Raw genomic sequence first — 26,738 nt, forward strand, 5'->3', positions numbered from 1 at the left:
CAAAAGAAAGCCCGGAAGATAGCCCGGTTTTAATAAGGATCTCTCTCTCTCACTCACTTTTTCTCAATCTCTCTCAATCTCTCATTCACACTCTTTCACTCTCTGTCTCATTCTCTTTCTCTCACTCTCACTCTCATACTCTCTATCACTCTATCTCTCTCACTCTCATACTCTCTCTCACTCTATCTCTCTCACTCTCATACTCTCTCTCTCTCTCACGCTTTCTCACTCTCTCATACTCTCACACACACTTTCTCACATTCTAACTCTTTCTCTTACACTATCTCTCTCACACACACTCTGTCTCTCACTCTAAAACAATCTCTCTCACTCACTCCCTCTCTTACTCTCTCTCTCATTCTCTCAAACGCAATCTCTCTCTCGGAATCTGTTTCGCCATCTCTTTTACTATCTCACACTCTCTCTCTCATTCTCGTACTCTCTCTCACTCTTTCTCTCACTCTCGTGGACCCCCCTCTGTGGTCTAATGGTAGAGCGGAAGGTCCGGGGTTCGATCCCCGGCCGCGTCATACCAAAAGACGTTAAAAGATAGTACTTGTTGTTACCCTGTCTGGCGCTCGGCATTGAGGGGCTAAAACAAGGCCTGGTTGGCTCGGAGTCAGTATACTGTGTCTGAGTGGGGTATTCATGTTAAACTGCGGCATTGTATCTTAATGTGCTAGCACGCGATGTTAATCCCATTTCACCTCACCGCTCACTCTCTTATACTCCCCCTCTCACTCTCTCTCTCTCTCACGCTCAAACACACTCTCTCTTTCTCAAGCTTTCTCTCTCACTCTCTCCCATACTCTCTCTCACACTCTCACTCTTTCTCTCACACTATCTCTCTCACACACTCGCTCTCTCACTCTTTCATAATCGCTCTCACTCACTCCCTCTCTTACACTCTCGCATTCTCTCAAACACAATCTCTCTCTCAATCTCTCTCAGATACACACACACTCTCTCACTTTCTCTTTTACTATCTCACACTCGCGTTCTCCCACTCTCTCTCTCATTCTCATACTCTCTCATCCTTTCTATCACTCTTTAACACACTGTCTCTCATACTCACGCTCTCCCACACTCACTCACTCTCTCTCTCTCTCTCTCTCGCTCTCTCTCTCTCGCTCGCTCGCTCGCTTGCTCGCTCTCTCTCACTATAAGATGTGTGACACCCTGACATCAGCACACTGCTATGTACACGTGTTAGACAGCGGTACAGGGGATAATCGTGTGTGCAATGTCCGTGAAAGAATTTATTTTAAGGGATTTCAGTCAATGGGCACACAATGCGAGAAGTATTTGTATACTTTGTCTCTCATTCTCTCTCACACACACACACACACACTCTCTCTCTAATGTGGAAGATAAACAGGTCTAATAAGGATCTCTCACACTATCTCTCTCACACACTCTCTCACTTTCTCAATCTCTCACTCACTCTCTCTTACTCTCTCATTCTCTCTTTCAAACACACTCTCTCTCACTATCTCACACTCTTTTTCTCACACTCTCTCTCTCATTCTCATACTCCCTCTCACTCTTTCTCTTACTCTCTCTCACACACTCTCTCTCAAACTTTCGCTCTTACTCTCTCACTCTCTCTCTCTCATACTCTCTCCCACACTCTCTTTCAAGCTTTCTCTCTCTCTCTCGCTCTCACTATCTATCTCTCACATACACTCTCTCTCGCACTCTCTCGCTCTCTCTCCAACACACTCACTCTCTCACACACACACACACTCTCTCTCCCTCGCTCGCGCTCTCTCTCCCTCTCACTCTAAGACATGTGACACCCGGACATCAGCACACTGCTATGTACACGTGTTAGACAGCGGTACAGGGGATATTCATGTGTGCAATGGCCTGTGCAAGAATCTATTTTAAGGGATTTCAGTCAATGGGACACTAAATGCGAGAAGTATTTGTATTCGGAAAATATAGAATCTATCATTCAGTGGTGAGAGGCATTATATGACCAGGTACTATACACAAGCTGGGCATGTTTAAGCATTATGGGCCGCACAAATGAACAGGTATGTGGTACATTACGTCTTCAGGAGAAGTGGCTATTCCTGATACGTAGGGAATGTAGTGAGTTTAATACCTCCTGTTAACTACACTGAAGTGTCATTTTAAAGTTCACAAAATGGTCGTCGTATGAATTGCCTTGAATATCAAAGATAAAAACAAACACAAATTACAGGAAGAAAACGAAGTTTGCTACTGAGTAAATCAGACAGGTCACACGAATAATTTGCTGAAACACTTTATAGTGTAATGTCCATGTTATTATCAATGTTATCTAAGGCGCCCCGAACTGTTACACTGTTACAACTGTTCAATGTATGGTAACAGTAAATCTGCACACAATTCTGGTGATATGTTTTCAGTCCAACGTTATTATTTACAACTGGGGTGTTGAATACTAACAAGAAATTCGAAGTTTAATGCTCTTATAAACTGACGTGCATGCGTGTGTGCGTGTGTGTAAATGTGATGTGCTGGTACAATATTCCTATTTGATGCTTCTCCTTATATGTGTTACATTTTTTTCCGATCTAATAGACTTGCAGACAGCAGTGACTGTGTCACGCGACAGGATGGATACATCGGATACAGATGACTTTCAAACCTGCGATGAAAACATTATGAAAAGGATATTATATACAGTGAAGTTGGAAAGTTAAGGACATTCACACTCACAAGTAATAGAAGCAAGATAAGGCTTTGATTGTTGATACAATCTTCTACCGTTACTTCTAAATAAACCAAATGTAACAATGGATTTTATTTCGGTTAACACGGATTTTTTTTGCTTTTGGAAATAACCATTAACAGATTTATGCAATGTGAAAATGTTTACCTGTCTATCCAAGGAGACACACAATTCAAGCTTTTCTCCGGGATAGGAAAGTATACTGATCAGTCTGTTGCCATTTGTATCTTTCAACATTCATCTCCTCGGCTACTGTTGTGTTGGCAGGTCAATCTTGTCAAGTAGCGCAAACGTGTTCAATGCATTACAGTATTGAAGTCAGTTGCTGGTACAATCCAAGCTACTCATAATTAGAGTAAACCATTATAAGGCATAAACACCCATTCTAAACACCCCTTCTATTCATAGAAAAAGAGAGATGTTTGAAAGACTAAGGGATTCAAACTACAACTTTTTAAAATTTCAATAATGCATAATATACTTGTATGATAGTTCCAAACATTGTTCAATAGAAAAAACCGTTATTTGTAACCAGACCATAAGAACGAAATAAGTACAAATAGTCTATTAATGGTGTATCAATTCATGGCGTAACAGATCAATAACGGATTCGAACCTGTTACCATGGCCTTTACCCTGATGTATTTGTATTTCTCAAGGAGGGTAAAATCAGATCTATGTGATTTTTGTAAGCATGTAAATATAGAAAATAGTTTGACCCATAAACAGTTTATATGTTGGGCAAATGAGCGAGGTCCACAGTCATGGGGATCTGCTAATCATGCGTCTGTGACTAGTTCATCGTGTATCATCATTCTCCGATGTATATTACGCTTTTCATAAACTTGCATACACACATACACTACTCATAGACAATCTCTCGGAATGTTCGCAGTGTTCGGAGGGGGCACGGATGGCCCAGTCGTCTAAAGCGCCGCGATTCGCTGTGCAGAGTTGCGTCTCTTCGACACGCCAGAAACTGACAAGTCGACCCTCTATATACATGTGTACATTGTATAATTCACAATCGCAGCCCCCCTGTACTGATGTGACAAGTCGATCCCCTCTATATACATGTGTACATTGTATAATTCCCAATAGCACCCCGCCTGTACTGATGTGACAAGTCGATCCTCTCTATATACATGTGTACATTGTATAATTCCCAATCGCAGACTCTTGGACTGATGTGACAAATCGAGTCTCTATATGCCAGTATACATTGTATAATTCCCAATCGCCGCACCCCCCCCCCCCTGTACTGATGTGACAAGTCGACCCTCTATATACATGTGTACATTATATAATCCCAATCGCAGCCCCCTGGACTGATGTGACAAGTCGATCCTCTCTATATACATGTGTACATTGTATAATTCCCAATCGCAGACTCCTGGACTGATGTGACAAATCGAGTCTCTATATGCCAGTATACATTGTATAATTCACAATCGCAGCCCCCCTGTACTGATGTGACAAGTCGATCCCCTCTATATACATGTGTACATTGTATAATTCCCAATCGCACCCCGCCTGTACTGATGTGACAAGTCGATCCTCTCTATATACATGTGTACATTGTATAATTCCCAATCGCAGACTCTTGGACTGATGTGACAAATCGAGTCTCTATATGCCAGTATACATTGTATAATTCCCAATCGCCGCACCCCCCCCCCCCCCCCCCCCCCTGTACTGATGTGACAAGTCGACCCTCTATATACATGTGTACATTATATAATCCCAATCGCAGACTCTTGGACTGATGTGACAAGTCGATCCTCTCTATATACATGTGTACATTGTATAATTCCCAATCGCAGACTCCTGGACTGATGTGACAAATCGAGTCTCTATATGCCAGTATACATTGTATAATTCACAATCGCAGCCCCCCTGTACTGATGTGACAAGTCGATCCCCTCTATATACATGTGTACATTGTATAATTCCCAATCGCACCCCGCCTGTACTGATGTGACAAGTCGATCCTCTCTATATACATGTGTACATTGTATAATTCCCAATCGCAGACTCTTGGACTGATGTGACAAATCGAGTCTCTATATGCCAGTATACATTGTATAATTCACAATCGCAGCCCCCCTGTACTGATGTGACAAGTCGATCCCCTCTATATACATGTGTACATTGTATAATTCCCAATCGCACTCCGCCTGTACTGATGTGACAAGTCGATCCTCTCTATATACATGTGTACATTGTATAATTCCCAATCGCAGACTCTTGGACTGATGTGACAAATCGAGTCTCTATATGCCAGTATACATTGTATAATTCCCAATCGCCGCACCCCCCCCCCCCCCCCTTTACTGATGTGACAAGTCGACCCTCTATATACATGTGTACATTGTATAATTCCCAATCGCAGCCCCCCTGTACTGATGTGACAAGTCGATCCCCTCTATATACCGGTGTTTATTGTGTAATTCCCAATCGCACCCCCGTGGACTGACGTGACAAGTCGATCCCCACTATATTCAGGTATACATTGTATAATTCCCAATCGTAGCCCCCCTGGACTGATGTGACAAGTCGATCCCCTCTATATATATGTGTACATTGTATAATTCCCAATCGCAGCCCACCTGTACTGATATGACAAGTCGATCCCCTCTATATACATGTGTACATTGTATTAATTCCCAATCACCGCCCCCCTGGACTGATGTGACATTTCGACACCCAAATTGTTATTATTATTGTAGTACTAGTTTTGATTTAATTGTTGCTGATAGCATCCCATGGCAATTCAACTAGAATCATAGCTGATCTGCAAATGAGAGCAATGTATTAGAATGTCGTATTGTGAAATCATGATTTAACTAGGACATCTTGATTGCCAGTGGTGGTAGTATGTGGGCCTCAAATAGTGTTGTATGGGTCAACACATCACTCAGGTTTAAACTGGTAAAGGGGAATTTGTTATTGAATGCATTGCATGATAATAGATTTAAACAACACCGATAAGCTGGAATTGAATAGTTACACTACATGATACATTAGAAAGGATGAACGCGTCAATAACAACTGCTAAAAGATTAACTAAAACTGCAGGAAAGCAGCCATGTATAATCTGATCATCTAACAGGCATAGTCGTATACATTGGGTACGATGTATTTACAAATTTATTAAATTATAGTAAAACACTGTACAGAGCCGTTCATGGGAGTAAGGCCCAGTGCTGTTGTCACAGAACATGAGTTTATATCTCCACCTGTTACCAGTTTCTCCTTTTGTGTTGGATTGCATAGACGTGGCGTATTTGTATACAGTGCATGTGGCCAAACCCGGTCTGGTCATGTGACCTATTGTAACTAAAGGTAACACTATAAAGTCAGGGACTGGGGTAATGCGATGCTGCAGTTAAAGCTAGTACTGGAGTCCGGCAGTGCTTGGTCACAGCTGGTAAGTATCGCTGATCTTTTTACTGATGATATACTGTTACAAGCTCGTACAAGATGTAATCATTATAACAAGTAAGCCCTTCATTCTTTCTTTTAAGATTACGAATGATGAAGGCCTAATGCCACATGGCTATTGGCATGCTTCAAACTGGTAGGACTCAACCAGAGGTGGCCAATATTTTGTGTCTAAGTCTGCGCTCTTGGTTATTGTAAGACACAAAAAGTAATATTAAGAGTTAGGGATAACTTTAAAAATTCATAAAATGGGAACTGGCTTTTCTGAAACATGTTAAAAAGTTTCGGATGAAAACAAGAGGAATATATGTCAAATGTAATTGTTTTGCCTCATATATGGTTACCATCGTACTCACTGAATTCATATTATCGAAACTCGTGAAATAAGTGCAGTAGACTATTCGGGTCACGCGTCACACTTTCATTATTGAGATACATTTTCTAACACATTTTATGAATTGAGGGCATTTGTTACAAAGAAAACTAAACAACTAACAATATAACGGGAATGTTAACGTTTCAAAAGTTAGAGTTTAAATGTAATGTATTTTCTATTACGCTTGAAAAGTTTCATCTTGTATGAATAACCACTCACTTTTATTGTACGCCTACAATGTACCTAACGGGCAAGACACACTGCACAATACCCGAACACTGCGAGCATACAGAGAGTATGCGAGTAGTGTATGTGTGTATGCAAGTTTATGTAAGTTGGTTTGTTTGTTGTTTAACGCCTAACTCAGCAATATTCCAGCTTTATGATGGCGGTCTGTAAATAATCGAGTCTGGACCAAACAATCCAGTGATTCACATCATCAGCAACGATCCACGCAATTGGGATACGATGACATGCATCAACCAAGTTAGCGAGCCTGATCACCTGATCCTGTTAGTCGCCTCTTTCGACAAGCATCGTCGCTTCGTACGGCAAGTATGGGTTGCTGAGGATCTATTCTCTACCCGGATCTTCGTGGGTCAACGGGACCGTGTAAAACACATATTCCATACATGAATTGTAATACTTAAATCATTCATGAAAGTAAGCTGCTGCCGCTCCTTGTCCAAAGGTTTTACGTGGGCACAAAAACGTTCACTCTATAAACAACTACAGGAAAACTAACGAGTCTCGACATCGCGAGGATTCAGGAATATTGTCAACAATGACCACTTACCAAATGGAAAACGCCAACGCACGTGCATATAAAGACACACGCACGCACAAACAAACAAACAAACAAACAAACAAACAAACAAACAAACAAACAAATATGTATAGAGTGAAATCGAGGAAATATATATCGAGCAGATGTTATCAATGTTTGGACATGCACCGTCAACGTCATCAATATGCACTAACTGAACACATGTACTGTACTAGTATAATGCCCCTGTAATAGCGTAATGCTCCTGTAATAGTGTAATCCCCTGTATTAGTGTAATGGCCTTGTAATAGTGTAATTCCCTTGTAATAGTGTAATGCCCCTGTGATAGTGTAATGCCCCTGTAATAGCGTAATGCTCCTGTAATAGTGTAATCCCCTGTATCATTGTAATGTCCTTGTAATAGTGTAATGCCCTTGTAATAGTGTAATGCCCCTGTGATAGTGTAATGCCCCTGTAATAGCGTAATGCTCCTGTAATAGTGTAATCCCCTGTATTATTGTAATGTCCTTGTAATAGTGTAATGCCTTTGTAATAGTGTTATGCCCCTGTAAAAGTGTAAAGCCCTTGTAATAGTGTAATGTCACTGTAATAGTTATAGCTCTTGTAATAGTGTAATGCCCCTGTAATAGTGTAATGCCCCTGTAATAGTGTGATGCCCTTGTAATAGTGTAATGCCCCTGTAATAGTGTAATGGCCCTGTAATAGTGTAATGGCCCTGTAATAGTGTAATGCTCCTGTTATAGCGTAATGCCCCTATAATAGTGTAATACATTATACTACTTACACATTTTACTTATTTAATATGTGCTTAAATTTGTCCTGTATGAATTTTACACTGGCCACGGGACACCGCCAAAGTCGTCAAAGAGCATAATGTAGGTGCGAAAGGTTTGTTAAACATGTGCATCACGTTAGGCCGACTCACACAGTGGTATCAGATGAGAATAGCATTTTGAATATCTTTTTTAGATATGGTTATCAAAACAATGTTGTTTGAACATTTCAGGTGCTAGAGTTTCTTTGAATGAATGTTAACCATCGTTTAAATAGCTTAGACCTTTTCGGTTCAACGATTGAATTTCGGATCAGCCTTGAATGCAGCTGCAAATCAGGATGTGTTGTCTTTCACATGTATTGTTTATGTCATTTGTTATTTACTTTTTTTGCAAATTGTATTTTGCAGCTGTCACCAGACAGCGCAGAATGACCAAGACGTGTTGTAAAACTTAACTACAAGCTTAGTAAATACAATATTCTTTATAAGATGGATAGTAACCTCTCCTAAATGATAAGTGAGTACTATTCTAAGATAGGCCACCTAGTCCAGTGAGCCAATATTTACTAACTGTTTTTTAAAATCTCCTAACGTGTGAGGGTCTGACTGGAATAAGTATTTTGAAAATACATCATTTATCAATATCACAGGTACTACTTTTCACCCTTAATATTCAGCCTTGGCTAATCTCAGAAGCTTGGCCACTGCCACTGCTACATGTAAGTGACTGAATATTATTAACACGGACTTTCGCTGTCCCCATTGTCATCTCATATTTTATATTGCCATTGTACTTGCACTGCCATTGACTATTGCAGTACCATTTTATCACATACTGTCATTGTAATTGCTGTGCAGTAATTTGTAAAGGTGACTTTGACAGTTTCAGACAGTTAGTTTTGCTGGAGGATTTTTAGCAGCTTGTCTCAACGGACATTCGTACATTATCTTAATGATCAGTTACACCAGGCTGCTACAATGGATGATGATTATTCGTTACCCCACAGGGTTAGTTTCAGACAGTCGTAGGGTTAGAGAGGAGTACTTACCTTTCCTTAGCAAAGGTTCTGTGTCAACTTACGGGTTCAGCAAGAAGTAAGTAAAGGTTGTTCTGTGTCAACTTACGGGTTCAGCAAGAAGTAAGTGAAGGTTGTTCTGTGTCAATTTACGGGTTCAGCAAGAAGTAAGTGAAGGTTGTTCTGTGTCAATTTACGGGTTCAGCAAGAAGTAAGTGAAGGTTGTTCTGTGTCAACTTACGGGTTCCGCAAGAAGTAAGTGGAGGTTGTCCTGTGTCAACTTACGGGTTCCGCAAGAAGTAAGTGGAGGTTGCTCTGTGTCAACTTACGGGTTCAGCAAGAAGTAAGTGAAGGTTGTTCTGTGTCAGCTTACGGGTTCAGCAAGAAGTAAGTGAAGGTTGCTCTGTGTCAACTTACGGGTTCCGCAAGAAGTAAGTGGAAGTTGCTCTGTGTCAACTTACGGGTTCAGCAAGAAGTAAGTGGAGGTTGTTCTGTGTCAGCTTACGGGTTCAGCAAGAAGTAAGTGGAGGTTGTTCTGTGTCAGCTTACGGGTTCAGCAAGAAGTAAGTGAAGGTTGTTCTGTGTCAATTTACGGGTTCAGCAAGAAGTAAGTGAAGGTTGTTCTGTGTCAATTTACGGGTTCAGCAAGAAGTAAGTGAAGGTTGTTCTGTGTCAATTTACGGGTTCAGCAAGAAGTAAGTGGAGGTTGTCCTGTGTCAACTTACGGGTTCAGCAAGAAGTAAGTGGAGGTTGTTCTGTGTCAACTTACGGGTTCAGCAAGAAGTAAGTGAAGGTTGTTCTGTGTCAACTTACGGGTTCAGCAAGAAGTAAGTGAAGGTTGTTCTGTGTCAACTTACGGGTTCAGCAAGAAGTAAGTGAAGGTTGTTCTGTGTCAATTTACGGGTTCAGCAAGAAGTAAGTGAAGGTTGTTCTGTGTCAATTTACGGGTTCAGCAAGAAGTAAGTGAAGGTTGTTCTGTGTCAACTTACGGGTTCAGCAAGAAGTAAGTGAAGGTTGTTCTGTGTCAACTTACGGGTTCAGCAAGAAGTAAGTGGAGGTTGTTCTGTGTCAGCTTACGGGTTCAGCAAGAAGTAAGTGGAGGTTGTTCTGTGTCAGCTTACGGGTTCAGCAAGAAGTAAGTGAAGGTTGTTCTGTGTCAACTTACGGGTTCAGCAAGAAGTAAGTGAAGGTTGTTCTGTGTCAACTTACGGGTTCAGCAAGAAGTAAGTGAAGGTTGTTCTGTGTCAACTTACGGGTTCAGCAAGAAGTAAGTGGAGGTTGTCCTGTGTCAGCTTACGGGTTCAGCAAGAAGTAAGTGAAGGTTGTCCTGTGTCAGCTTACGGGTTCAGCAAGAAGTAAGTGGAGGTTGTTCTGTGTCAGCTTACGGGTTCAGCAAGAAGTAAGTGAAGGTTGTTCTGTGTCAATTTACGGGTTCAGCAAGAAGTAAGTGGAGGTTGTTCTGTGTCAACTTACGGGTTCAGCAAGAAGTAAGTGGAGGTTGTTCTGTGTCAACTTACGGGTTCAGCAAGAAGTAAGTGAAGGTTGTTCTGTGTCAACTTACGGGTTCAGCAAGAAGTAAGTGAAGGTTGTTCTGTGTCAACTTACGGGTTCAGCAAGAAGTAAGTGAAGGTTGTTCTGTGTCAATTTACGGGTTCAGCAAGAAGTAAGTGAAGGTTGTTCTGTGTCAATTTACGGGTTCAGCAAGAAGTAAGTGAAGGTTGTTCTGTGTCAACTTACGGGTTCAGCAAGAAGTAAGTGAAGGTTGTTCTGTGTCAACTTACGGGTTCAGCAAGAAGTAAGTGGAGGTTGTTCTGTGTCAGCTTACGGGTTCCGCAAGAAGTAAGTGGAGGTTGTTCTGTGTCAGCTTACGGGTTCAGCAAGAAGTAAGTGAAGGTTGTTCTGTGTCAACTTACGGGTTCAGCAAGAAGTAAGTGAAGGTTGTTCTGTGTCAACTTACGGGTTCAGCAAGAAGTAAGTGAAGGTTGTTCTGTGTCAACTTACGGGTTCAGCAAGAAGTAAGTGGAGGTTGTCCTGTGTCAGCTTACGGGTTCAGCAAGAAGTAAGTGAAGGTTGTCCTGTGTCAGCTTACGGGTTCAGCAAGAAGTAAGTGGAGGTTGTTCTGTGTCAGCTTACGGGTTCAGCAAGAAGTAAGTGAAGGTTGTTCTGTGTCAATTTACGGGTTCAGCAAGAAGTAAGTGAAGGTTGTTCTGTGGGGTAAACGTACTGTGTTTTCAATGTAGAGCTAGGTTACCCGTAGAGTTAACAGAGCTAAATTGAATTTGAAACCAAACGCGCATTGAAAACACAGCATCTTTATCTCCATTCGACTAACACATACGTGTTAGCAAACATACTGAGTGAAGCGGCACGGGTTGAGTCCATTGTTGTGAGTGTGTTGTTGATCTGAATTAGGGAATCACCGACAACAGCCTTTAAGCAAAATATGGCGCTGTTTTCGCTCAAGCAGTTTGTTTACACTGTAATACTTCACTCGAACATATGACAGGCATTGAAAGCATATAAGCAGGGCAACTTCGTAGGCTAACATGAAGTAGGCATCCCTAAAGAAAACCAAGCAAGCTTACGTTTTACGCCGCGCGTCACCATTATGACGTCATATCGCTCATTGTGTCGCAAGAGATATGAGGTCACAATCGTTTCTAGAACAGCGCCAAATTCCAAGCTTTCTGTTGTCCCCAAAACTTAAAATACATTCACCTTCTAATCAGAATCGAGTAATTTTCAAATTCATGGTAGAATATGATTTATATAATATATATTTCAGAAAACAATACTTATAATAAGTAACCGAAATTCACAACTAAATATATATATCTCGAACATCCGGTGGAACTCAAATGGCGGCAGGAAGCAAGAATTACCAGCTCCCGAAATCTGCCACAATCCAAACAACATGCAATGCAAGCAACACCAAAAGGAAGTGTAAAAAGTAAAACATGTGAAACATCATTAGCAGGCAGAATGGGGGAATACCTACAAAAAAACTAATGATAACACGACAAATGTAGCAAAAAGCGGTGAGTGAGAAAAATGACGACATGAAAACTTTCATAAAAGAAACTTTACGAATGCAAACTTCAGAACTCACACATAAAATGGAAGAAACAAATGAGGAAATAAGGAAAATTCGTGATGTCACTGATAAATTAGTACAAAATGTCGAGATGAACACTGAGCATATCGCACGTAACAGAAACGAATCTGAAAATATTTGGCAAGACTTTGCTGATTTCAGAAAAGAAATGGAAAATAAGCTGCTTACACAAGAACTGTATTCCCGACAACAACACGTCTTAGGCTATAGCATCCTCGACAGTGAACAGCCGAGTGTTGCGTGTCAGAATCCTTTCTCGGACATGGGGTTTACTTCCGCATTGAATGTTGTAAACATTGAGCGGATGCCACGCCACACTACAAAGGAGCGGACAAAAAACTCTCCTGAACCTGGTGTTGTGATATTTTTACACATGACTGATAGACAGGGTGTGCGGAAAGCTAGTTTTACAAAGTCTACAATGTTAAGGGATAGAAAGGTGTCGATATGTACAGATCTACCTTTTGTTCTAAGAAAATACAGGGGCAAGCTCGAAACATAGGCGCACACTCTCCGCGCAGAACATAAAGTGCAGACCTTAATCTACAGAAAGGCATCATTGTGATCCTCGAATACAGAAAAACGAATTGTTTCCTTCCTCCTTACATATCCATCACAATGGGCGAGCAAAGGGGGAGTAGATGGAACACACAGGTGGCTGAAGAAGGGAAGGCACTCGCTCCGTCTTGGCGGCAATATATACTTTGCCAAAAAAGAAATGCAAAAGTGATGTTAGATGTATATATCAAATATCATATAAATAATCAACAGATGGTAATCAATTGTTTAAAATTGGCACACATGATTGTCACTGACCGCGGTTCCATATGGCACACATGGTACAGTAGATGCTCAAGGTGAATGTCATATTATCTGTTCTCAATATCTTGGATGGCCGCCATTAGAGACCAATATATGTTCACTTTCTGTATGCAGTTTCGTGCATAAGGTTCCCCGCGCCGCCTGTAAACACTATGTTTACCATCCGCACGACGAAGCATACACGTGCCTCGTCACAAAACCAAACTGTTCTCCCCCGCAGTTGTGGTCATACTCTGTGACCTTGACACCATTGACGTCACAGCCTAGGATGCAGGTCCGTCAAAATGACACTGGTCGTCCAGTGCCAATCCGTTGTCGGCCGGAAAGTATAAAGTATAAAGATAGATTGTCCAATTAGCGCTTAATGCTTACAGCTGACATGAACTTATCTAGCACGTCTTTGTTTATAAGTATGGTATGCAGTCAACGTTAGACAATTATCTGGTGAGTATATTCTACCAGTGAAGATGATTGTTTCCAGATCCTTGTCTGTCATGACGGAAATTACGCAGATGTGGGATTCATTCCTCAATCTTATTAAATACCCGATATGTGTCACCTTAACATCAACAAACTGCTATGTACAGTTTTGAGATCAACAGCTGTACAGGGGAATATTCATGTGTGAAATGAATTGTGAAATAATCCATTTTAATGGGGTTTTAGTGAATGACACACACACTATGCGAGAAGCATGTGCATTCAGAAAATATAGATTCTTTCATTCAATGGTGAGAGGTAATAAATAATCTGGTATCATTAACAAGCTGGAACTATTTAAGTATTAAGAGCCGCATAAAGGAACAGTTATATGGCGCATGACTCATGCAGAGCATGAGTCATTCGTCACAGTGATCTATTGGGAGGGTTGCAGGGAGTTAATAACACCTGTCAACTGCACTCAAGTGCCATTTTAAAGTTCACAAAGTGGCCGCCGTATAAACAAACGCACATTACTGGAAAAAGAAGTTTGCAACGAAGTTCATAACACATATTAACATGAATAATTTGAGGAAACATTTTATCGTGTAATGCCCCTGTAATTATTAGCGTTATCTAAGGCGTCTGGTTTGTGCATCGGAAATATGATGGCAACTGGAAACTTATCCATGATCTAACTTTGCCTGAGATTAAGGACATTCACACACGGATAACAGAATACGCACATTAAGATGTTTTTTATTGATGATACAGTCTTTTACTTTACTTCTAAATAAACAAAATATACTGGTGGATTTCATTTCTACAAACGATGTTCAATCATTTTGATAACAACTTTGCTTTCGGGAATAATCATTAAAAAATTATGCATTAACCAGAAAACACTTCAATCAGTCAACACTTAAAAAAGTCAACACTTTAACCAGTCTGTACTCAAACCAGTCAACATTTAAACCAGTCCACTTAACACAGTCACTAATTAAACCGGTCAAAACTTAAACCAGTCAACACTTAATCCTGTCCACACTTAAACCAGTCAACACTTAAACCAGTCAACACTAAAACCAGTCAACAATTAAACCAGTCTACACTTAAACCAATCAACACCTAAACCATTCCACATTTAAACCAGTCAATCATTAAACCAGTCCACACTTAACCCAGTCATCACTTCAAACAGTCAACAGTTATGCCAGTCAATCCTAAACCATAACAAACTTCAATCAGTCAACAATTAAAAAAGTCAACACTTAAACCAGTCTGTACTCAAACTGTCAACATCTAAACCAGTCTACACTAAAACACTCACCAATTAAACCGGTCAACAGTTAAACCAATCAACACTTAATCCTGTCAACATGCGAACGAGTCCACACTTAAACCTGTCAACACTAAAACCAGTTCACACTTAAACCAGTCCACACTACCAGCCAACACCTAAACCAGTCCACACTTAAACCAGTCAACATTTAAACCAGTCAACAGTTAAAACAGACAAAACCTCATCCACTCAACACTTAACAGTCCACACTATAACCAATCAACACTTAATCCCGTCCACACGTAAACAAGTCAACACTTAAACCAGTCAACACTTAAACCTGTCCGCATTTAAACCAGTGAACCATTAAATCAGTCCACACTTAATCCAGTCAACAATTAAACACGTCCACACTATAATCGGTCTATACTTAAACCAGCCTACACTTAAACAGTCAACAAGTAAACGCTTCAACCGTCCGCACGTAAACCAATCAATCCTTAAACCAGTCAACCATAATGTCAGTCAACCCTAAACCATAAATCACTTCAACCAGTCAACAAGCAAACAGTACTTCAACCGGTCAACACTAAAACCAGTCAACATTTAAACCGACATACATCAACAGTTATGGCAACATATGATAAAAGCGACACACCCATTTCCATAATCACAAAACATCTCTGCCAAACATAGAGTCCAAAGTACGATGCCAACGATATCATGAGCAATGAGCATGTGTTTATGAATCATTATCAAATAGTGATGATACAAGGAGTTCGCGAAAGGTAAGTGTATCCTGACCTGTCGGTGACACATGTCACAAACACATGCAAAGACGAGTCAATTGGGGACAACAATTTTTTTTTTTCTGAAATAAACATGTTTCGGATTTTTCAAAACAATCATGTTCATTTGCAGTGGGATGGGGGTGGATTCAAAACAAGATATATTCAAAGAAGCAGTTTCACACTTCAAGTGTTGCCTTGAACATTACTTGCTTTGACAACTGGAATAACATGGTCACTTGTTGATGTAAGATCATACCCTAACAATACTCATTGTTTAGCTTTTAATTGAAAAACTCACTGTTTAGTTTTCTTGTTCTGGTAAAGCTATTTCTTTCAAATATTAGATTTCAGTAATTCCATAAAAGGCAACTATCTTATCGTAAGAGGCAACTAACGGGATCGGGTGGTCGGGGTCGCTAATTTGGTTGACGCATGTCATCGATCCCAACAGCGTTGATCAATGCTCATGATATTAATCACTGAATTGTCTGGTCCAGACTCGATTATTTACAGACCGCCGTCATATACATGTATCTGGCATATTGCTGAGTTAGGCGTTAATCAACAAACAAACAAACAAACTAACATAAACTTGCATACACACATACACTACTCACATACTCTCTGCATGCTCGCAATGTTCGGGTATTCTGCAGTTTGTCTTTCCCGTTAGGTGCATTGTAGCCGTAAAATAAAAGTGAGTGGTTAATCATATAAGATGAAGCTTTTCAAGCGTAATGAAAAAAAAAACACATTACATTTAAGTTCTACCTTTTGAAACACAGAAGGTATTCCGAGCTGATTTGTATTGCAGCCAAGTCGTGACCCACGTGTCCCAGCCAAATCAACAACCGTAGTCGTATACGTTACATGACAACAAACCATGCTGTACGTCTGTGTTTATGCGTGCTGATATTCGTGTGAGCTGGAAAGTCCGCTCACTATTTCCTTTATACAGACATTTGAATATGACCTGGAACCTTCTAAATGTAATGAATAATGTCTGCCTTTGTCGTGTGGTGCATGACTGGGATATTTTTGAAAACTAACATACTCATTCACCCAATTGACCCTCTCACTAACACTTGCACGTGTGTAAACCAACCCTTCTCTCCCTCTCGTGCTTTCCCTAGCGGTGGTTTTACGTAAAATCATATTCACTTTGTCACTAACCACAGTTGTTAGTTAGAAGCCAATGCTTGCTGTGGTAGTGGTAGTGGTAGTGGTAGTGGTAGTGGTAGTGGCTGTAGCTCATATCACGCCATTATACGCCATCTAGAATCAAAGCTGGTCTGTATTAAGAACAATGTACTAGAATGCCCTTTTGGGGAAACTGTGCATTAAATTCGGGTCGAGCATTTGTCACCAGAAGCGTCAGTAGTTGGATTTTGAGTGACCTTGGGCCTCAAAGAGGGTTATATACGTCAATAAATCACACATGTTCAAACTGCTGAACGGGGATGTTATTAAGGAATGTATGAAAGTAGTTTATGTCAATAACGTCAAAACAAGTTCTTTGTACAGACCCATATGTGAAATTAAGGCCGAATGTCGTTGCTATATACCAAGCATAATTGTTGAAGATCATGTGGGGTGTCACACATGAAAATGTGTCGACAAACGTCATGATCAGTAGGTCTGATTATGTTGAAAATGTGCTCAACACCTGAAAAATATGTTAATTATGCCTATGTCATACTGAAAAGATGCTTTTATGAGACCGCAAAATGGTCAACGACTGCCAAATACAATACCAAAGTGCAAGATTTCAGGTAACGGATAAAGGTAACCAAAAACCACATGCCTGGACGCAACCACTCAGGAACTACAAGTGGCAGGGTGGTGGTCTCTTGAAGAAAGCCAACATCACATCAACAACTTAGAATTCAAAGCAGGGATCTTGGCAGTAGTCTCATTGGGCGACTCTTCTTTGTACCTCCAGTTTTGATGATCCAGTTGGACAACCTACCTGTCATCTGGTAGATAAAAAAGATTGGCTCCACCAATTTTATGTCACTACTGTCTCTGGTGCTCAACTTTTTTCAGCTGATCGACTGACTCAACGATCAAGTTGGGTCGAGACACATCCTGGCATCTCCACATCATAGTCCTTGTCCCGACAAACCAATTATCTGACAGTGGATTTCCTTGTTATTCCAACGTGCGTCAACACACAGCTGTATAAGTTCGTACCCCCTATCTTAGATGCTCAAGCTTGGAATCAAGATGCATTCGCAATCTCGAGCGTGGGCCTACACGCTTACTCATTCCCCCAACCGATATTCTACCTCAAATTCTGCGGAAGATGTCGTCCAACTCTCACCTCATACTGCTTTTGGTCGCGCCCTATTGGCCAACTAGGAGTTCCCCGTGCTCATCTAACTCACAGACAGAAGATTTCATCATCTACCTCTAAGGGTCGACCTTCTTCTTCAACATTACTCCCAGCTCCTTCTTGCGTTGCCCAAACCCTCAATCTGTGCCTGGCGCATTTACAGAAGTCACTTGATGCCAACGGTTACTCCAGTAGGGTTGCCAAGACCATTTCCGAGGCTCATAGTCCCTGTACGACATAAGTGGAAGGCTTTGGAGGCTTAATGTCATGCACATTTTATGTCTACACCAACTACTGATTCTCCACAACAAATTGCTGAATACCTTCTTCATCTCCGATCATCATGTAAGCTTAAGGGTTCTACCTGAGCTACGTATCTTGCTGTGTTCCTCTTCTCATCTTAACCTATCGTTATAACCCCAGAGGCATGATTGATGGTTTTGACAATGTGTTGAGAAAGAAAACAAACTGGCTTGTCCTATCATCCATGGGGGATAGTGATACCCCTGTCTTGTAGTTTCGATTGGCTGGAGTTGCTATCTTCAAATCGATTAGCAGTCGTGCATTGTATCATGTGGCTTTACATTTGGGCTCCTTTACGTACGAACAGTTTTCACATATTGTTCCAAACTTCATGTTTGTCATTTGTACAAGTATCAGAGTCAAAACACTTTTTGGAGTGCTTCTTCCATATCCACGAGCTTTGTCTCATGACACTAGACATTGTTACTTGATATTGTTCTGTATCACTGTTTAGCTCTAGCGTCCTCGTGTATATCCTACAATTTTTGCCTTTGTAGGTGTTGTGATCATGGTGACGCTAGGTGTGTTCAGGTGAATTGTATTTTAGGAGCTTGAAAACTTTCCTGAGGCACGTGTCACTTAGGATCGAAAGAGGAAAGACAAATGCATAGTGTGAGATAGGATAAGTGGATAAGTATACAAATATACAATTTAATGTAAAATTCACACTTTTCCAAAATACTGCATTCCATGGATGGGTTGTGCATTATGTTTGGGTGCTTCTGTTATTATATATTACCTCAGAACAAATCTGGCAAACTTGTTTATATACTTATATCCACTGAAAATATATGTGAGACAAAATATTCTATATCACCTACCCACTTCAGGTCAGAAAGGAACTGCACAATTTCTGTTAAAAAGCTGTAGCAAGCCCTAAGATCCGATTTTGATGAGACTGCAACAGATGCTTTTACATGAAAGTATTTGTGTGAAATATCAACATTTCCTGCTTCACTAGACAATAAGCATTATGCCGGACAAGTAATCTTTAATCAGAATGGTCCAACTGGCTTGTAGAAAATATGAAATGTTGGTTACCTTATTTGTTTAACTTGGCTTTATTGGCAAAAGGCTTGGAAAACACAAATTAAGAAAATGAGGTGCAATCTTTGTACATAGTCGTGTTCATCAATGTTCATTTTGGTCCCTTCAGACTTGATGTAGGTGTGTACTGTTTAATCTTTTGTGTCTATACTGCACAGCGGAACCATTCTCCTGCATAGCCTAGAAATACCGTTAATGTACATAGTTCATGGAGCAAAAATACAAAAAAGTGCATACACAGTGTAAAATTACCATTGCTCATCGCTGATAATAAAACAACAAATATTGATAAATAAGTGTATCATCCTTACAATTTACTATAAAAAGGAAAGTTTCACATACATTTTTGGAGCATTTTTATATGGCCGTTAGGTATTTGTGAAAGTATTTTTTGTCATTATGTTGTGTACTTGCAGGGGCTAAAGAAGGTTTTTGGTATACAATATTCACTTCTCAAGAGTAGAGTAAGTGATCATTTTCCCTCAACTTTTCATTATTTCGACAAACCCTCTTTTATTTTTTTTATCACACAGTTAAAAGACATTTTTCTACTTTGCATTAAAACCAAATTATCATATTCATTAAAAAAATGAAAATGATTTTTTTCTTACATTTATATCATAACAACTAAAAGACCAATATTTTAATTTAAACTATTAAGTGCGTCAAGCTAATGCATATTAACAATAAATCAATTAACTTTGAAAAATTAAAAAAACATATCAAGTATTTACAATGCAAATCATCCAATGATTGACAGCATGAGCATCAATCCACGCAGTTGGGATATGATGAAGGTAAGCATGGTTTGCTGAAGACCTATTCTACCCCGAATCTTCATGAGATACGATCTTCAACAGATACGATCACCACAATTGAAGTAATATTACATAGTTTAAATAGTTCAGTTCCAGGTAAGAACAGACAACTGCGTGGGGTGTATTATCAAGAAGTGTTTTTTTCTGGTTCAGAATTTTATTAACGTTCGGAGTGAAACAACAACCAAGTTTCATATAGTTCTCTAAATGATTTCTGTTTCAGTATTTGGGGCCATGGTTAAAGGATGCTGAAGAAAACATGAGGGAACCAAATGAAATCTAAATTAGAGGTATACATCCCCTGAGCGCCATACTTGTGAAAATGTATATTTTGTTCAAGATAGAGCTACCTTGTTGGTAGCTGCCTCACCTGAATCTGTTTAATCAGTATTTATTTACCTGCTTAAGATTTATATGTTCCCACATGTCTTCAATTACCAATGATTACTGCCTTTTCTTTTCAAATTACAGTACCATTATTATGTTCACTCCAGGTTTTTGTGAACATTATGATAATGTGAAGAAACCTCTTATATATTGGTGACACGATTTGATTCTTTTTTTTGTTTTCAGGAGGGGATAATGTGGAGAAGCAGTTTATCGCTGGTGTGGTATATGAGGGTATGGGAAATACCACATGCATAAGAATGTATCTCACTACTTCTGATTCATATTTTAACTAGGACCAATTGCACAAAAATGTTTTGTATTTTCTTACATATTGTTAGACACATACAAAATCATTTCATCCATAGATATAAAACTGATAATATACCAAACTATTTCTTCTTTTGAGATATATTAAACTCTCACTATGACAGTGTTCATATGCAAATATCCTTCAATCTACAATCCTTTAACACAGAACCAAAAGGTGTCGCTCTACTAGAAGGCGCTCTCCAGCTAGACAGCGGTTAGATTTACCTCCCCTCGAGCCCTCACTTTTCTTCCATTGCATTGGCCTCATTTCGGTTCTTCTTGATTACATTTGTGATTGACATGTCATTGGGAGGTTACTACTTACAATAATACCATGTGTCTTTGTTTAGTTTTTCACCATTTTCTGTGTTTGTTATATATGATCTTCGGACGAAACTTCAAACATAATCAACAGATGATGTAGATAGACATTTTCTATGACTTATGACTTCTTGAATAGTAGCATTAAAACGTAATTACTAACTAGATCTTAAACTGAAAACTAGAACTAGCTAGACGACCATCCCTATACATTGACAATATTCCAGGCATATCGTGACTATTAGGTGTACATGACATATTACCAACAAATCAATTTTTTAACATGTGATACACATCAGATCTAGAGACCGACTTTATCCACTTGAAACTGGTTATGGCAACTGATCCTGTAAAACAGTTACATCAAATGGGTATCTAAAATGTAGAGCATTTATTAGAATACAATCGAACAATCTTTTTGTTTCAGACAAGTGCAGTAATTTCGAACTGGACAATCTAGTCAGTAAGTACTGAAATGTTTAATCTGTGAAAGCAAGCACAAGTTAGTTCAGTTGATTGGAAGACCTACAGGCACAATTTAAGGAATGAATTGGGGGGGGGGGGGGGGGGGGGGGGGGCAGCATACTGACTGATACAGAAAGAGACTGCTTCCAAAGTTATACTGAAAAGAATACCCACACTCGACAAGGACGTGATACTTGGAAAATGACCAGCAAAAATTTAATTATCCATTTGATTCAATACATCCAGTCACCAGCACTGATGTCTCTGTGTACATACACTCTTCTTATTAAATTGTTTCTATAAATTATGTACTTTTGTGAAATGGTCTTAGCTTGGGATTCCTTCAATTTTAAGCTCACATGACTGAATATCAAGTGACTTTATTTCATGCTCCGTTTGTGTGGAATTGGTCCAATGAAAGTGTTCGTCACATGCTCGTTTCCAACCAATAAAAACCTGCATATGTTCATGAGGATGAAATGGCCCTAAGTAGGACATCATTTTAAAGATGAATTTAACATTTGACACCAATATATGTCCAAATTAGTGTGACCTTGCTTTTACTTTATTTACTGAAAATAATGTAATGTTTTTTTCAATAAAGTATAATATCATGTTTTCAAGAACCACGATTTTCAGAAAGCTGAAATTGTGTTTAAATGGCGATTGATACAAATAGACTACAGATTGTTTAAGTATAAGGATGGCTGGAAGATGTTAGAAAAATAAGTATTCGTCCTTTTATTGCTGCAAATGTTATGAAATTCAGCGTAGACATTTCCCAACATAATAATGTTGGCGTGTAAGAAGTGGAACAACTTAAGAATTTGCTATTTGAAGAACTAAGTAAGTTTTCGAATATTTTAAACAACACCTTTACTGAAACAGACAAACAAGAGAATGGAAAAAATAAGAATCATGAGACAATAAGAAGTCACTTGAAGGTGAAAAGTCAAGTTCACTAGATATAAATGATGAATACTTTCAATGGATCCCTGTATTGGAGCATAATAGTTTTGCCATCAAAGTGAAATTGTTGTTTGGGGCAACACAAAAAAATGTGAAAAGCTTTAAAGAGGTAGCAAAAAACATGTTTAAAATCTAAGGGAGTTGACATATTTTGTTGCTGGCTTTGCCTACACCGTTCCACTTTTCTCAGAAAAGGTATACTACAAACAAACTGATACTTTATATTTATGCTTCTCACCATTATGTGGTGAAGTTTTATCAAATAGGGTATTTATTGTTTCTCAAATTATGGATGTTATACAGAGTTATGCTTGAAAGGGAGGCACGGGTGGCCCAGCCGTCTAAGGCGCCACGATTCGCTGTGCAGAGTTGCGTCCCTAGGGCAGGCCAGAAACCTATCATTGTGGGTTCGAATCCCGGTTCGCCCCGATTATGTTTCTAGGTCTGTCAGCATCATACCCGTACTCCTGGGTTTCACCGAGGTGGTAAACGTCTGAAACCTGCATCACTTCGGGTTTTCCTCCCACATTAAGTTGACAGCCGTGATATAACTGGAATACTGTTAAAAGCGGCGTTAAACCCATCTCACTCACTCACCATGCTTGAAAGTATTAGAAATGTCAATATCAGACAAGAACTACTTAAATACTGACACTGACATATAACTGCAGGTGATGCATGGAACCTTATCAAGAAGGCCGATTCAAACAAGCATGTATCTACACACGCTGAGAGGTCTGCGTACAATGTACTAAAACAGTATGGATCTGTCTTCATAAAAGGAAAGTCAGGCTCAGGAAAAAGTACACTTGGTCGAAAGATTGTAGCAAACGCATCACGAGAAACAGGCCGCTTGCCAATGGTGCTTTCATCATGGAATGAATGATTCAAACAAGCATGTATCTACACACGCTGAGAGGTCTGCGTACAATGTACTAAAACAGTATGGATCTGTCTTCATAAAAGGAAAGTCAGGCTCAGGAAAAAGTACACTTGGTCGAAAGATTGTAGCAAACGCATCACGAGAAACAGGCCGCTTGCCAATGGTGCTTTCATCATGGAATGAATGGAATCTGATTCCGAAGGTAAATCACGAGAAACACCACGGTGATGAAAGTACTGAACAGAAAAAGTATGTGGTGTTAATCGATGATATATTTGGATCAAGTTATCTGGTTGAATCAGATGTGAATAATTGGGTCAAATTGTTTGAAAGATTTTGGCTAAATGTAGAATTGGGTCATGTATGGCTTGTCATTACCTCAAGATCTGAAATATGTTCACAGTGTGATGCCAAAATCAGGAAGTACAAACTCATAAAAACTATTCAGTGCATAGTTCTAGATGAAGGAAAATATGCTCTCACATCACAAGAAAAACTTAAAATGATAGAAAAGATATGTGGAGAAGAATTCTTTTCTCATCATGAACGTAATGACATTGTTAGAATGCCCACTGTCCTCGGGTTTCCCCAGTGTTGTACATTCTTTTCTTCAAGTAAAGAAGCACAAGCAAAAGGCATGGAGTTCTTCAAAAGGCCGCAGGAGTTCGTTTTTGAGGAAATAATGAGAATGCAGGAATGTGATGGAATTGGTCACCTTGTCCTCCTTCTCACTTTGATGAAAGATGGTAAACTCAGCTCAGATCAACTGAAACTCTCTACCTATAAAGAAGAACTTCAGTCCATGGTTGAGTATCTTAAAGAATGTTGCAATATTTCTACTGTTGTCACTCAGACACACATTAAATCAAAGATAGAGGATTTCTGTGGAGTGTATTTAGTCAAAATAGGAAAAGCCTACCAGTTCCCGCATCAGTCTATACATGACGTTGTATTTATCAATATTTCCTAACGGGAACCTGAAATTGCCATACGCAATTGCCCACCAAAGATGCTGGTGGAATTGATGCATACACAGGAGATGAACAAGAATGACTTGGTCGTTGTACTAGCCAGAGACAATTTTCACATGTTAGCTGACAAGATCACAGATCTTCTTCTGTCAAAAAGCTACAGTGACATTCTTGCTCATCCTTCTTTGCGTCATGAGGAATTTGTGAAGTTTCTGGTAGAAAGATGGCGGTCTAATAAAAAGTTAACTGAAGTTCTACAGAAAAAGCACGAGATGAAATGTGTTAAGTGGGACGTTCCCTCTTCTGCAGGAGATGATGATGTGCATTCAAGTTTTGGTATTTATCATAATTCACTTACTCTTTTCCACTATGCTTCACTTATCTCTGATGTCATTTTACAGGGGTTGACGTTACTCCTGAATGAAATACTGTCTGACGTGTTCCATCAAGTTGATACAACAGAATTACTGGCACCTGCTCTGTATATCCAGGATAACCAGCTAGTGCGCAAGCTGCTAGATAAGTGTACAACACCTCCGTCTGATTGCCTCCTAGCACTGTGTGTTTCTCCGGCTATTGATCAAGCTATCAAGAGACGTCTGACACAGAATATTACCTCCGAGATACCTCAGCCGTACGATGTACTCCTAGTCACTGTGTTAGTTGGAAATAAGTACTTAGTGAAACATATACTACAATATCTTACAAATGACAAGGATATTGTATCAAGGTGTCAGGAAATATTAAAGCTTTCGTTGCTTCATCAGAGGTGTAACTGTTCAAGCAGTTATCCAAATACTCCTGACTCTACCGTCGTGTGTAACATCTTACACATGTTGATATGTTTGATACCTGCCTACTGCCCCCTTCAAGATATCACAGATGGAAAAGGTAATACACTTTTACATCTGGCAGTTCAGACAGGAAATCTTCACTACGCTAACATGTTTTTAAATGAACAAAATGGCCAGCATCTGCCATTAGATCCACAATGCGTACAATGGTTGAATACAGGTGGAAGTACTCCACTCCATCTAGCAGCAGAGAATGAAAGTAGTGAGACAGTGAAACTACTTCTAGACAAGGGGGCTTGTGTATCAACACAAAACAAAGATGGTGATACTCCGCTACACATAGCAGCATCGTGGGGATATACAGAGACAGTAAAACTACTTCTAGACGAGAAGGCTGATGTATCTACACCAAACAAAGATGGTGATACCCCTCTACACCTAGCAGCGAAGTGGGGACATAATGAGACAATAAAACAACTTGTAGACAAGGAGGCTGACGTATCTATACAAAACAAAGATGGTAATACTCCTCTACATCTAGCTCCACCCCGGGGACATGGTGAGACAGTAAAACTACTTCTGGACAAGGGGGCTGGTGTATGCACACAAAACAAAGATGATAATACACCTCTACACATGGCAGCAAAGTGGGGACAGAGTGAGACAGTAACACTACTTCTAGACAATGCAGCAGATGTATCTACACAAAACAAAGATGGTGATACTCCCCTACACCTAGCAGCATCGCAGGGACATAGTGAGACAGTGGAACTGCTTCTAGACAAGAAGGCTGATGTATCTACACAAAACAAATATGGTGATACTCCTCTACATCGTGCAGCCCAGTGGGGCCATAGTGAGACAGTGAAACTACTCCAAGACAAGGAGGTAGATGTGTCAACTCAAAACAAAGATGGTAATACTCCTCTACACCCCGCAGCACATTGGGGACATAGTGAGGCAGTGAAACTACTTCTAGACAAGAAGGCTGATGTATCTACACAAAACAAAGATGGTGATACTCCTCTACACCTAGCAGCATCGCGGGGACATAGTGAAGCAGTGAAACTGCTTCTAGACAAGAAGGCTGATGTATCTACACAAAACAAAGATGGTGATACTCCTCTACATCTATCAGCCCAGTGGGGCCATAGTGAGACAGTGAAACTACTCCTAGACAAGAAGGCTGATGTATCTACACAAAACAAATATGGTGATACTCCTCTGCACCTAGCAGCATCGTGGGGACATAGTGAGACAGTTAAACTACTTCGAGTCGGGGGCAGATATATGTACACAAGACAAAAAAATGATACTTATCTTCCCCCATCAGCACGGTGAGACACCTAAAGGCTCCTAGAGTCACTGAAGCCCGAGCTAAAGGACGAAATCCTTTCCAAGCTGTGTGAAATGCAACGAGCAAGTTATTTACTAAGAAGCCGTGAACAGTCAACCATATTACCCGAGATAACTGATGTTTGTTTCATGTTTTTCTTTTTCATCATTTGATATATTTGTATATTTGTATTGTGATTGTATTTCTTAGTTTCCCTGTTTTTTATGTTGCACATTAACAATATACA

At 39.9% G+C, this 26,738-nt stretch overlaps 1 pseudogene; it reads left to right on the top strand.

Moving 5' to 3' along the window:
• Window positions 1–26,496, top strand: part of LOC139471476 (uncharacterized) — a 32,115-nt pseudogene extending 5,619 nt beyond the window's left edge.
• The last annotated feature ends 242 nt before the right edge of the window (window positions 26,497–26,738 follow it).

The sequence above is a fragment of the Haliotis cracherodii genome, unplaced genomic scaffold (assembly GCF_022045235.1).
Source record: "Haliotis cracherodii isolate W230 unplaced genomic scaffold, xgHalCrac1.p SCAF_22, whole genome shotgun sequence".
Lineage (NCBI taxonomy): Eukaryota > Metazoa > Mollusca > Gastropoda > Lepetellida > Haliotidae > Haliotis > Haliotis cracherodii.